This window comes from Phalangium opilio, unplaced genomic scaffold (assembly GCF_054372755.1).
Source record: "Phalangium opilio isolate 3A_F unplaced genomic scaffold, DU_Popi_V2 ptg000009l_1, whole genome shotgun sequence".
NCBI classification, from domain to species: domain Eukaryota; kingdom Metazoa; phylum Arthropoda; class Arachnida; order Opiliones; family Phalangiidae; genus Phalangium; species Phalangium opilio.
Window position 1 is genome coordinate 13,775,121 of NW_028324146.1, and position 14,264 is coordinate 13,789,384.

The following is a 14,264-nucleotide window of genomic DNA, read 5'->3' on the forward strand; positions in this document are numbered from 1 at the left end:
ATTTTAAATAACATTTTCAAAATCGACGTTTCTCGGCCAGAGAAGCACATTTTGAGAATTTTTTCACTATTTTAAAATATAACCACTGAAACCACTATTTTTGTACTTTTTGGTTTAATTCAAGCAAATATAACGATATTCATTCAAAAAACTGTTCAAATTCAATTTTCAATAAGAAATCGTTGTCACGAATTTTTGCATCTTGAAGAAAAAAACATGCGATTTTTTAGGTACACTTTTTAGTGCATTTTTTTCTCGACAATTTTTGACCGAATTCAGCTTATTTACCTATAAAATACTCATTAAAAGTGATTTCATATCGATTGATCAATAAATAAAATTGTACCTTTATTTTTAATAACATTTTCAAAATCGACGTTTCTCGGCCAGAGAAGCACATTTTGAGAATTTTTTCACTATTTTAAAATATAACCACTGAAACCACTATTTTTGTACTTTTTGCTTTAATTCAAGCAAATATAACGATATTCATTCAAAAAACTGTTCAAATTCAATTTTCAATAAGAAATCGTTGTCACGGATTTTGCATCTTGAAGAAAAAAACATGCGATTTTTTCGGTACACTTTTTAATGAATTTTTTTCTGGACAAATTTTTGACCGAATTCAGCTTATTTACCCATAAAATACTCATTAAAAGTGATTTCATATCGATTGATCAATAAATAAAAATGTACCTTTATTTTTAATAACATTTTCAAAATCGACGTTTCTCGGCCAGAGAAGCACATTTTGAGAATTTTTTCACTATTTTAAAATATAACCACTGAAACCACTATTTTTGTACTTTTTGCTTTAATTCAAGCAAATATAACGATATTCATTCAAAAAACTGTTCAAATTCAATTTTCAATAAGAAATCGTTGTCACGGATTTTGCATCTTGAAGAAAAAAACATGCGATTTTTTCGGTACACTTTTTAATGAATTTTTTTCTGGACAAATTTTTGACCGAATTCAGCTTATTTACCCATAAAATACTCATTAAAAGTGATTTCATATCGATTGATCAATAAATAAAAATGTACCTTTATTTTTAATAACATTTTCAAAATCGACGTTTCTCGGCCAGAGAAGCACATTTTGAGAATTTTTTCACTATTTTAAAATATAACCACTGAAACCACTATTTTTGTACTTTTTGGTTTAATTCAAGCAAATATAACGATATTCATTCAAAAAACTGTTCAAATTCAATTTTCAATAAGAAATCGTTGTCACGAATTTTTGCATCTTGAAGAAAAAAACATGCGATTTTTTAGGTACACTTTTTAGTGCATTTTTTTCTGGACAAATTTTTGACCGAATTCAGCTTATTTACCTATAAAATACTCATTAAAAGTGATTTCATATCGATTGATCAATAAATAAAATTGTACCTTTATTTTTAATAACATTTTCAAAATCGACGTTTCTCGGCCAGAGAAGCACATTTTGAGAATTTTTTCACTATTTTAAAATATAACCACTGAAACCACTATTTTTGTACTTTTTGCTTTAATTCAAGCAAATATAACGATATTCATTCAAAAAACTGTTCAAATTCAATTTTCAATAAGAAATCGTTGTCACGGATTTTGCATCTTGAAGAAAAAAACATGCGATTTTTTCGGTACACTTTTTAATGCATTTTTTTCTGGACAAATATTTGACCGAATTCAAATTAATTACCTATAAAATACTCACTAAAAGTGATTTCATTTCGATTGATCAATAAATAAAAATGAACCTCGATTTTTAATAACATTTTCAAAATCGACGTTTCTTGGCCAGAGAAAAACATTTTGAGAATTTTTTCACTATTTTAAAATATAACCACTGAAACCACTATTTTTGTACTTTTTGGTTTAATTCAAGCAAATATAACGATATTCATTCAAAAAACTGTTCAAATTCAATTTTCAATAAGAAATCGTTGTCACGAATTTTTGCATCTTGAAGAAAAAAACATGCGATTTTTTAGGTACACTTTTTAGTGCATTTTTTTCTGGACAATTTTTGACCGAATTCAGCTTATTTACCTATAAAATACTCATTAAAAGTGATTTCATATCGATTGATCAATAAATAAAATTGTACCTTTATTTTTAATAACATTTTCAAAATCGACGTTTCTCGGCCAGAGAAGCACATTTTGAGAATTTTTTCACTATTTTAAAATATAACCACTGAAACCACTATTTTTGTACTTTTTGCTTTAATTCAAGCAAATATAACGATATTCATTCAAAAAACTGTTCAAATTCAATTTTCAATAAGAAATCGTTGTCACGGATTTTGCATCTTGAAGAAAAAAACATGCGATTTTTTCGGTACACTTTTTAATGAATTTTTTTCTGGACAAATTTTTGACCGAATTCAGCTTATTTACCCATAAAATACTCATTAAAAGTGATTTCATATCGATTGATCAATAAATAAAAATGTACCTTTATTTTTAATAACATTTTCAAAATCGACGTTTCTCGGCCAGAGAAGCACATTTTGAGAATTTTTTCACTATTTTAAAATATAACCACTGAAACCACTATTTTTGTACTTTTTGCTTTAATTCAAGCAAATATAACGATATTCATTCAAAAAACTGTTCAAATTCAATTTTCAATAAGAAATCGTTGTCACGAATTTTTGCATCTTGAAGAAAAAACATGCGATTTTTTAGGTACACTTTTTAGTGCATTTTTTTCTGGACAAATTTTTGACCGAATTCAGCTTATTTACCTATAAAATACTCATTAAAAGTGATTTCATATCGATTGATCAATAAATAAAATTGTACCTTTATTTTTAATAACATTTTCAAAATCGACGTTTCTCGGCCAGAGAAGCACATTTTGAGAATTTTTTCACTATTTTAAAATATAACCACTGAAACCACTATTTTTGTACTTTTTGCTTTAATTCAAGCAAATATAACGATATTCATTCAAAAAACTGTTCAAATTCAATTTTCAATAAGAAATCGTTGTCACGGATTTTGCATCTTGAAGAAAAAAACATGCGATTTTTTCGGTACACTTTTTAATGCATTTTTTTCTGGACAAATATTTGACCGAATTCAAATTAATTACCTATAAAATACTCACTAAAAGTGATTTCATTTCGATTGATCAATAAATAAAAATGAACCTCGATTTTTAATAACATTTTCAAAATCGACGTTTCTTGGCCAGAGAAAAACATTTTGAGAATTTTTTCACTATTTTAAAATATAACCACTGAAACCACTATTTTTGTACTTTTTGGTTTAATTCAAGCAAATATAACGATATTCATTCAAAAAACTGTTCAAATTCAATTTTCAATAAGAAATCGTTGTCACGAATTTTTGCATCTTGAAGAAAAAAACATGCGATTTTTTAGGTACACTTTTTAGTGCATTTTTTTCTGGACAATTTTTGACCGAATTCAGCTTATTTACCTATAAAATACTCATTAAAAGTGATTTCATATCGATTGATCAATAAATAAAATTGTACCTTTATTTTTAATAACATTTTCAAAATCGACGTTTCTCGGCCAGAGAAGCACATTTTGAGAATTTTTTCACTATTTTAAAATATAACCACTGAAACCACTATTTTTGTACTTTTTGCTTTAATTCAAGCAAATATAACGATATTCATTCAAAAAACTGTTCAAATTCAATTTTCAATAAGAAATCGTTGTCACGGATTTTGCATCTTGAAGAAAAAAACATGCGATTTTTTCGGTACACTTTTTAATGAATTTTTTTCTGGACAAATTTTTGACCGAATTCAGCTTATTTACCCATAAAATACTCATTAAAAGTGATTTCATATCGATTGATCAATAAATAAAAATGTACCTTTATTTTTAATAACATTTTCAAAATCGACGTTTCTCGGCCAGAGAAGCACATTTTGAGAATTTTTTCACTATTTTAAAATATAACCACTGAAACCACTATTTTTGTACTTTTTGCTTTAATTCAAGCAAATATAACGATATTCATTCAAAAAACTGTTCAAATTCAATTTTCAATAAGAAATCGTTGTCACGGATTTTGCATCTTGAAGAAAAAAACATGCGATTTTTTCGGTACACTTTTTAATGAATTTTTTTCTGGACAAATTTTTGACCGAATTCAGCTTATTTACCCATAAAATACTCATTAAAAGTGATTTCATATCGATTGATCAATAAATAAAAATGTACCTTTATTTTTAATAACATTTTCAAAATCGACGTTTCTCGGCCAGAGAAGCACATTTTGAGAATTTTTTCACTATTTTAAAATATAACCACTGAAACCACTATTTTTGTACTTTTTGGTTTAATTCAAGCAAATATAACGATATTCATTCAAAAAACTGTTCAAATTCAATTTTCAATAAGAAATCGTTGTCACGAATTTTTGCATCTTGAAGAAAAAAACATGCGATTTTTTAGGTACACTTTTTAGTGCATTTTTTTCTGGACAAATTTTTGACCGAATTCAGCTTATTTACCCATAAAATACTCATTAAAAGTGATTTCATATCGATTGATCAATAAATAAAAATGTACCTTTATTTTTAATAACATTTTCAAAATCGACGTTTCTCGGCCAGAGAAGCACATTTTGAGAATTTTTTCACTATTTTAAAATATAACCACTGAAACCACTATTTTTGTACTTTTTGCTTTAATTCAAGCAAATATAACGATATTCATTCAAAAAACTGTTCAAATTCAATTTTCAATAAGAAATCGTTGTCACGGATTTTGCATCTTGAAGAAAAAAACATGCGATTTTTTAGGTACACTTTTTAGTGCATTTTTTTCTGGACAAATTTTTGACCGAATTCAGCTTATTTACCTATAAAATACTCATTAAAAGTGATTTCATATCGATTGATCAATAAATAAAATTGTACCTTTATTTTTAATAACATTTTCAAAATCGACGTTTCTCGGCCAGAGAAGCACATTTTGAGAATTTTTTCACTATTTTAAAATATAACCACTGAAACCACTATTTTTGTACTTTTTGCTTTAATTCAAGCAAATATAACGATATTCATTCAAAAAACTGTTCAAATTCAATTTTCAATAAGAAATCGTTGTCACGAATTTTTGCATCTTGAAGAAAAAAACATGCGATTTTTTAGGTACACTTTTTAGTGCATTTTTTTCTGGACAAATTTTTGACCGAATTCAGCTTATTTACCTATAAAATACTCATTAAAAGTGATTTCATATCGATTGATCAATAAATAAAATTGTACCTTTATTTTTAATAACATTTTCAAAATCGACGTTTCTCGGCCAGAGAAGCACATTTTGAGAATTTTTTCACTATTTTAAAATATAACCACTGAAACCACTATTTTTGTACTTTTTGCTTTAATTCAAGCAAATATAACGATATTCATTCAAAAAACTGTTCAAATTCAATTTTCAATAAGAAATCGTTGTCACGGATTTTGCATCTTGAAGAAAAAAACATGCGATTTTTTCGGTACACTTTTTAATGCATTTTTTTCTGGACAAATATTTGACCGAATTCAAATTAATTACCTATAAAATACTCACTAAAAGTGATTTCATTTCGATTGATCAATAAATAAAAATGAACCTCGATTTTTAATAACATTTTCAAAATCGACGTTTCTTGGCCAGAGAAAAACATTTTGAGAATTTTTTCACTATTTTAAAATATAACCATTGAAACCATTATTTTTGTATTTTTTGCTTTAATTCAAGCAAATATAACGATATTCATCCAAAAAACTGTTAAAATTCAATTTAAAATAAGAAATAGTTGTCACGGATTTTGTATCTTGAAGAAAAAAAACATGCGATTTTTTCGGTATACTTTTTAATGAATTCTGGACAAATTTTTGACCGAATTCAGCTTATTTACCTATAAGAAACTCATTCAAAGTGATTTCATATCGATTGATCAATAAATAAAAATGTACCTTTATTTTTAATAACATTTTCAAAATCGACGTTTCTCGGCCAGAGAAGCACATTTTGAGAATTTTTTCACTATTTTAAAATATAACCACTGAAACCACTATTTTTGTACTTTTTGCTTTAATTCAAGCAAATATAACGATATTCATTCAAAAAACTGTTCAAATTCAATTTTCAATAAGAAATCGTTGTCACGGATTTTGCATCTTGAAGAAAAAAACATGCGATTTTTTCGGTACACTTTTTAATGCATTTTTTTCTGGACAAATATTTGACCGAATTCAAATTAATTACCTATAAAATACTCACTAAAAGTGATTTCATTTCGATTGATCAATAAATAAATATGAACCTCGATTTTTAATAACATTTTCAAAATCGACGTTTCTCGGCCAGAGAAAAACATTTTGAGAATTTTTTCACTATTTTAAAATATAACCATTGAAACCATTATTTTTGTACTTTTTGCTTTAATTCAAGCAAATATAACGATATTCATTCAAAAAACTGTTCAAATTCAATTTCCAATAAGAAATCGTTGTCACGGATTTTGTATCTAGAAGAAAAAAAACATGCGATTTTTTCGGTATACTTTTTAATGAATTCTGGACAAATTTTTGACCGAATTCAGCTTATTTACCTATAAGAAACTCATTCAAAGTGATTTCATATCGATTGATCAATAAATAAAAATGTACCTTTATTTTTAATAACATTTTCAAAATCGACGTTTCTCGGCCAGAGAAGCACATTTTGAGAATTTTTTCACTATTTTAAAATATAACCACTGAAACCACTATTTTTGTACTTTTTGCTTTAATTCAAGCAAATATAACGATATTCATTCAAAAAACTGTTCAAATTCAATTTTCAATAAGAAATCGTTGTCACGGATTTTGCATCTTGAAGAAAAAAACATGCGATTTTTTCGGTACACTTTTTAATGCATTTTTTTCTGGACAAATATTTGACCGAATTCAAATTAATTACCTATAAAATACTCACTAAAAGTGATTTCATTTCGATTGATCAATAAATAAATATGAACCTCGATTTTTAATAACATTTTCAAAATCGACGTTTCTCGGCCAGAGAAAAACATTTTGAGAATTTTTCACTATTTTAAAATATAACCATTGAAACCATTATTTTTGTACTTTTTGCTTTAATTCAAGCAAATATAACGATATTCATTCAAAAAACTGTTCAAATTCAATTTCCAATAAGAAATCGTTGTCACGGATTTTGTATCTAGAAGAAAAAAAACATGCAATTTTTTCGGTACACTTTTGAATGCATTTTTTTCTGGACAAATTTTTGACCGAATTCAGCTTATTTACCTATAAAATTCTCATTAAAAGTGATTTCATATCGATTGATCAATAAATAAAAATGTACCTTTATTTTTAATAACATTTTCAAAATCGACGTTTCTCGGCCAGAGAAGAACATTTTGAGAATTTTTTCACTATTTTAAAATATAACCACTGAAACCATTATTTTTGTACTTTTTGCTTTAATTCAAGCAAATATAACGATATTCATTCAAAAAACTGTTCAAATTCAATTTCCAATAAGAAATCGTTGTCACGGATTTTGTATCTAGAAGAAAAAAAACATGCAATTTTTTCGGTACACTTTTGAATGCATTTTTTTCTGGACAAATTTTTGACCGAATTCAACTTATTTACCTATAAAATTCTAATTAAAAGTGATTTCATATCGATTGATCAATAAATAAAAATGTACCTTTATTTTTAATAACATTTTCAAAATCGACGTTTCTCGGCCAGAGAAGCACATTTTGAGAATTTTTTCACTATTTTAAAATATAACCACTGAAACCACTATTTTTGTACTTTTTGCTTTAATTCAAGCAAATATAACGATATTCATTCAAAAAACTGTTCAAATTCAATTTTCAATAAGAAATCGTTGTCACGGATTTTGCATCTTGAAGAAAAAAACATGCGATTTTTTCGGTACACTTTTTAATGCATTTTTTTCTGGACAAATATTTGACCGAATTCAAATTAATTACCTATAAAATACTCACTAAAAGTGATTTCATTTCGATTGATCAATAAATAAAAATGAACCTCGATTTTTAATAACATTTTCAAAATCGACGTTTCTTGGCCAGAGAAAAACATTTTGAGAATTTTTTCACTATTTTAAAATATAACCATTGAAACCATTATTTTTGTATTTTTTGCTTTAATTCAAGCAAATATAACGATATTCATCCAAAAAACTGTTAAAATTCAATTTAAAATAAGAAATAGTTGTCACGGATTTTGTATCTTGAAGAAAAAAAACATGCGATTTTTTCGGTATACTTTTTAATGAATTCTGGACAAATTTTTGACCGAATTCAGCTTATTTACCTATAAGAAACTCATTCAAAGTGATTTCATATCGATTGATCAATAAATAAAAATGTACCTTTATTTTTAATAACATTTTCAAAATCGACGTTTCTCGGCCAGAGAAGCACATTTTGAGAATTTTTTCACTATTTTAAAATATAACCACTGAAACCACTATTTTTGTACTTTTTGCTTTAATTCAAGCAAATATAACGATATTCATTCAAAAAACTGTTCAAATTCAATTTTCAATAAGAAATCGTTGTCACGGATTTTGCATCTTGAAGAAAAAAACATGCGATTTTTTCGGTACACTTTTTAATGCATTTTTTTCTGGACAAATATTTGACCGAATTCAAATTAATTACCTATAAAATACTCACTAAAAGTGATTTCATTTCGATTGATCAATAAATAAATATGAACCTCGATTTTTAATAACATTTTCAAAATCGACGTTTCTCGGCCAGAGAAAAACATTTTGAGAATTTTTTCACTATTTTAAAATATAACCATTGAAACCATTATTTTTGTACTTTTTGCTTTAATTCAAGCAAATATAACGATATTCATTCAAAAAACTGTTCAAATTCAATTTCCAATAAGAAATCGTTGTCACGGATTTTGTATCTAGAAGAAAAAAAACATGCGATTTTTTCGGTATACTTTTTAATGAATTCTGGACAAATTTTTGACCGAATTCAGCTTATTTACCTATAAGAAACTCATTCAAAGTGATTTCATATCGATTGATCAATAAATAAAAATGTACCTTTATTTTTAATAACATTTTCAAAATCGACGTTTCTCGGCCAGAGAAGCACATTTTGAGAATTTTTTCACTATTTTAAAATATAACCACTGAAACCACTATTTTTGTACTTTTTGCTTTAATTCAAGCAAATATAACGATATTCATTCAAAAAACTGTTCAAATTCAATTTTCAATAAGAAATCGTTGTCACGGATTTTGCATCTTGAAGAAAAAAACATGCGATTTTTTCGGTACACTTTTTAATGCATTTTTTTCTGGACAAATATTTGACCGAATTCAAATTAATTACCTATAAAATACTCACTAAAAGTGATTTCATTTCGATTGATCAATAAATAAATACGAACCTCGATTTTTAATAACATTTTCAAAATCGACGTTTCTCGGCCAGAGAAAAACATTTTGAGAATTTTTTCACTATTTTAAAATATAACCATTGAAACCATTATTTTTGTACTTTTTGCTTTAATTCAAGCAAATATAACGATATTCATTCAAAAAACTGTTCAAATTCAATTTCCAATAAGAAATCGTTGTCACGGATTTTGTATCTAGAAGAAAAAAAACATGCAATTTTTTCGGTACACTTTTGAATGCATTTTTTTCTGGACAAATTTTTGACCGAATTCAGCTTATTTACCTATAAAATTCTCATTAAAAGTGATTTCATATCGATTGATCAATAAATAAAAATGTACCTTTATTTTTAATAACATTTTCAAAATCGACGTTTCTCGGCCAGAGAAGAACATTTTGAGAATTTTTTCACTATTTTAAAATATAACCACTGAAACCATTATTTTTGTACTTTTTGCTTTAATTCAAGCAAATATAACGATATTCATTCAAAAAACTGTTCAAATTCAATTTCCAATAAGAAATCGTTGTCACGGATTTTGTATCTAGAAGAAAAAAAACATGCAATTTTTTCGGTACACTTTTGAATGCATTTTTTTCTGGACAAATTTTTGACCGAATTCAACTTATTTACCTATAAAATTCTAATTAAAAGTGATTTCATATCGATTGATCAATAAATAAAAATGTACCTTTATTTTTAATAACATTTTCAAAATCGACGTTTCTCGGCCAGAGAAGAACATTTTGAGAATTTTTTCACTATTTTAAAATATAACCACTGAAACCACTATTTTTGTACTTTTTGCTTTAATTCAAGCAAACATAACGATATTCATTCAAAAACTGTTCAAATTCAATTTTCAATAAGAAATCGTTGTCACGGATTTTTGCATCTTGAAGAAAAAAAACATGCGATTTTTTAGGTACACTTTTGAATGCATTTTTTTCTGGACAAATTTTTGACCGAATTCAGCTTATTTACCTATAAAAAACTCATTAAAAGTGATTTCATATCGATTGATCAATAAATAGAAATGTACCTTTATTTTTAATAACGTTTTCAAAATCGACGTTTCTCGGCCAGAGAAGCACATTTTGAGAATTTTTTCACTATTTTAAAATATAACCATTGAAACCATTATTTTTGTACTTTTTGCTTTAATTCAAGCAAATATAACGATATTCATTCAAAAAACTGTTCAAATTCAATTTCCAATAAGAAATCGTTGTCACGGATTTTGTATCTAGAAGAAAAAAAACATGCAATTTTTTCGGTACACTTTTGAATGCATTTTTTTCTGGACAAATTTTTGACCGAATTCAGCTTATTTACCTATAAAATTCTCATTAAAAGTGATTTCATATCGATTGATCAATAAATAAAAATGTACCTTTATTTTTAATAACATTTTCAAAATCGACGTTTCTCGGCCAGAGAAGAACATTTTGAGAATTTTTTCACTATTTTAAAATATAACCACTGAAACCATTATTTTTGTACTTTTTGCTTTAATTCAAGCAAATATAACGATATTCATTCAAAAAACTGTTCAAATTCAATTTCCAATAAGAAATCGTTGTCACGGATTTTGTATCTAGAAGAAAAAAAACATGCAATTTTTTCGGTACACTTTTGAATGCATTTTTTTCTGGACAAATTTTTGACCGAATTCAACTTATTTACCTATAAAATTCTAATTAAAAGTGATTTCATATCGATTGATCAATAAATAAAAATGTACCTTTATTTTTAATAACATTTTCAAAATCGATGTTTCTCGGCCAGAGAAGAACATTTTGAGAATTTTTTCACTATTTTAAAATATAACCACTGAAACCACTATTTTTGTACTTTTTGCTTTAATTCAAGCAAATAAAACGATATTCATTCAAAAACTGTTCAAATTCAATTTTCAATAAGAAATCGTTGTCACGGATTTTTGCATCTTGAAGAAAAAAAACATGCGATTTTTTAGGTACACTTTTGAATGCATTTTTTTCTGGACAAATTTTTGACCGAATTCAGCTTATTTACCTATAAAAAACTCATTAAAAGTGATTTCATATCGATTGATCAATAAATAGAAATGTACCTTTATTTTTAATAACGTTTTCAAAATCGACGTTTCTCGGCCAGAGAAGCACATTTTGAGAATTTTTTCACTATTTTAAAATATAACCACTGAAACCACTATTTTTGTACTTTTTGCTTTAATTCAAGCAAATACAACGATATTCATTCAAAAAACTGTTCAAATTCAATTTTCAATAAGAAATCGTTGTCACGGATTTTGCATCTTGAAGAAAAAAAACATGCGATTTTTTCGGTACACTTTTTAATGCATTTTTTTCTGGACAAATTTTTGACCGAATTCAGCTTATTTACCTATAAAATTCTAATTAAAAGTGATTTCATATCGATTGATCAATAAATAAAAATGTACCTTTATTTTTAATAACATTTTCAAAATCGACGTTTCTCGGCCAGAGAAGAACATTTTGAGAATTTTTTCACTATTTTAAAATATAACCACTGAAACCATTATTTTTGTACTTTTTGCTTTAATTCAAGCAAATATAACGATATTCATTCAAAAAACTGTTCAAATTCAATTTCCAATAAGAAATCGTTGTCACGGATTTTGTATCTAGAAGAAAAAAAACATGCAATTTTTTCGGTACACTTTTGAATGCATTTTTTTCTGGACAAATTTTTGACCGAATTCAACTTATTTACCTATAAAATTCTAATTAAAAGTGATTTCATATCGATTGATCAATAAATAAAAATGTACCTTTATTTTTAATAACATTTTCAAAATCGACGTTTCTCGGCCAGAGAAGAACATTTTGAGAATTTTTTCACTATTTTAAAATATAACCACTGAAACCACTATTTTTGTACTTTTTGCTTTAATTCAAGCAAATATAACGATATTCATTCAAAAACTGTTCAAATTCAATTTTCAATAAGAAATCGTTGTCACGGATTTTTGCATCTTGAAGAAAAAAAACATGCGATTTTTTAGGTACACTTTTGAATGCATTTTTTTCTGGACAAATTTTTGACCGAATTCAGCTTATTTACCTATAAAAAACTCATTAAAAGTGATTTCATATCGATTGATCAATAAATAGAAATGTACCTTTATTTTTAATAACGTTTTCAAAATCGACGTTTCTCGGCCAGAGAAGCACATTTTGAGAATTTTTTCACTATTTTAAAATATAACCACTGAAACCACTATTTTTGTACTTTTTGCTTTAATTCAAGCAAATACAACGATATTCATTCAAAAAACTGTTCAAATTCAATTTTCAATAAGAAATCGTTGTCACGGATTTTGCATCTTGAAGAAAAAAAACATGCGATTTTTTCGGTACACTTTTTAATGCATTTTTTTCTGGACAAATATTTGACCGAATTCAAATTAATTACCTATAAAATGCTCACTAAAAGTGATTTCATATCGATTGATCAATAAATAAAAATGTACCTCGAGTTTTAATAACATTTTCAAAATCGACGTTTCTCGGCCAGAGAAGCACATTTTGAGAATTTTTTCACTATTTTAAAATATAACCACTGAAACCACTATTTTTGTACTTTTTGCTTTAATTCAAGCAAATATAACGATATTCATTCAAAAAACTGTTCAAATTCAATTTCCAATAAAAAATCGTTGTCACGGATTTTGTATCTTGAAGAAAAAAAACATGCGATTTTTTCGGTACACTTTTGAATGCATTTTTTTCTTGACAAATTTTTGACCGAATTCAGCTTATTTACCTATAAAATACTCATTAAAAGTGATTTAATATCGATGGATCAATAAATAAAAATGTACCTTTATTTTTAATAACATTTTCAAAATCGACGTTTCTCGGCCAGAGAAGCACATTTTGAGAATTTTTTCACTATTTTAAAATATAACCACTGAAACCACTATTTTTGTACTTTTTGCTTTAATTCAAGCAAATATAACGATATTCATTCAAAAAACTGTTCAAATTCAATTTTCAATAAGAAATCGTTGTCACGGATTTTGCATCTTGAAGAAAAAAAACATGCGATTTTTTCGGTACACGTTTTAATGAATTTTTTTCTGGACAAATATTTGACCGAATTCAGCTTATTTACCTATAAAATACTCATTAAAAGTGATTTCATATCGATTGATCAATAAATAAAAATGTACCTTTATTTTTAATAACATTTTCAAAATCGACGTTTCTCGACCAGAGAAGCACATTTTGAGAATTTTTTCACTATTTTAAAATATAACCACTGAAACCACTATTTTTGTACTTTTTGCTTTAATTCAAGCAAATATAACGATATTCATCCAATGGTTATATTTTAAAATAGTGAAAAAATTCTCAAAATGTTTTTCTCTGGCCGAGAAACGTCGATTTTGAAAATGTTATTAAAAATCGAGGTTCATTTTTATTTATTGATCAATCGAAATGAAATCACTTTTAGTGAGTATTTTATAGGTAATTAATTTGAATTCGGTCAATTATTTGTCCAGAAAAAAATGCATTAAAAAGTGTACCGAAAAAATCGCATGTTTTTTTTTCTTCAAGATGCAAAATCCGTGACAACGATTTCTTATTGAAAATTGAATTTGAACAGTTTTTTGAATGAATATCGTTATATTTGCTTGAATTAAAGCAAAAAGTACAAAAATAGTGGTTTCAGTGGTTATATTTTAAAATAGTGAAAAAATTCTCAGAATGTGCTTCTCTGGCCGAGAAACGTCGATTTTGAAAATGTTATTAAAAATAAAGGTACATTTTTATTTATTGATCAATCG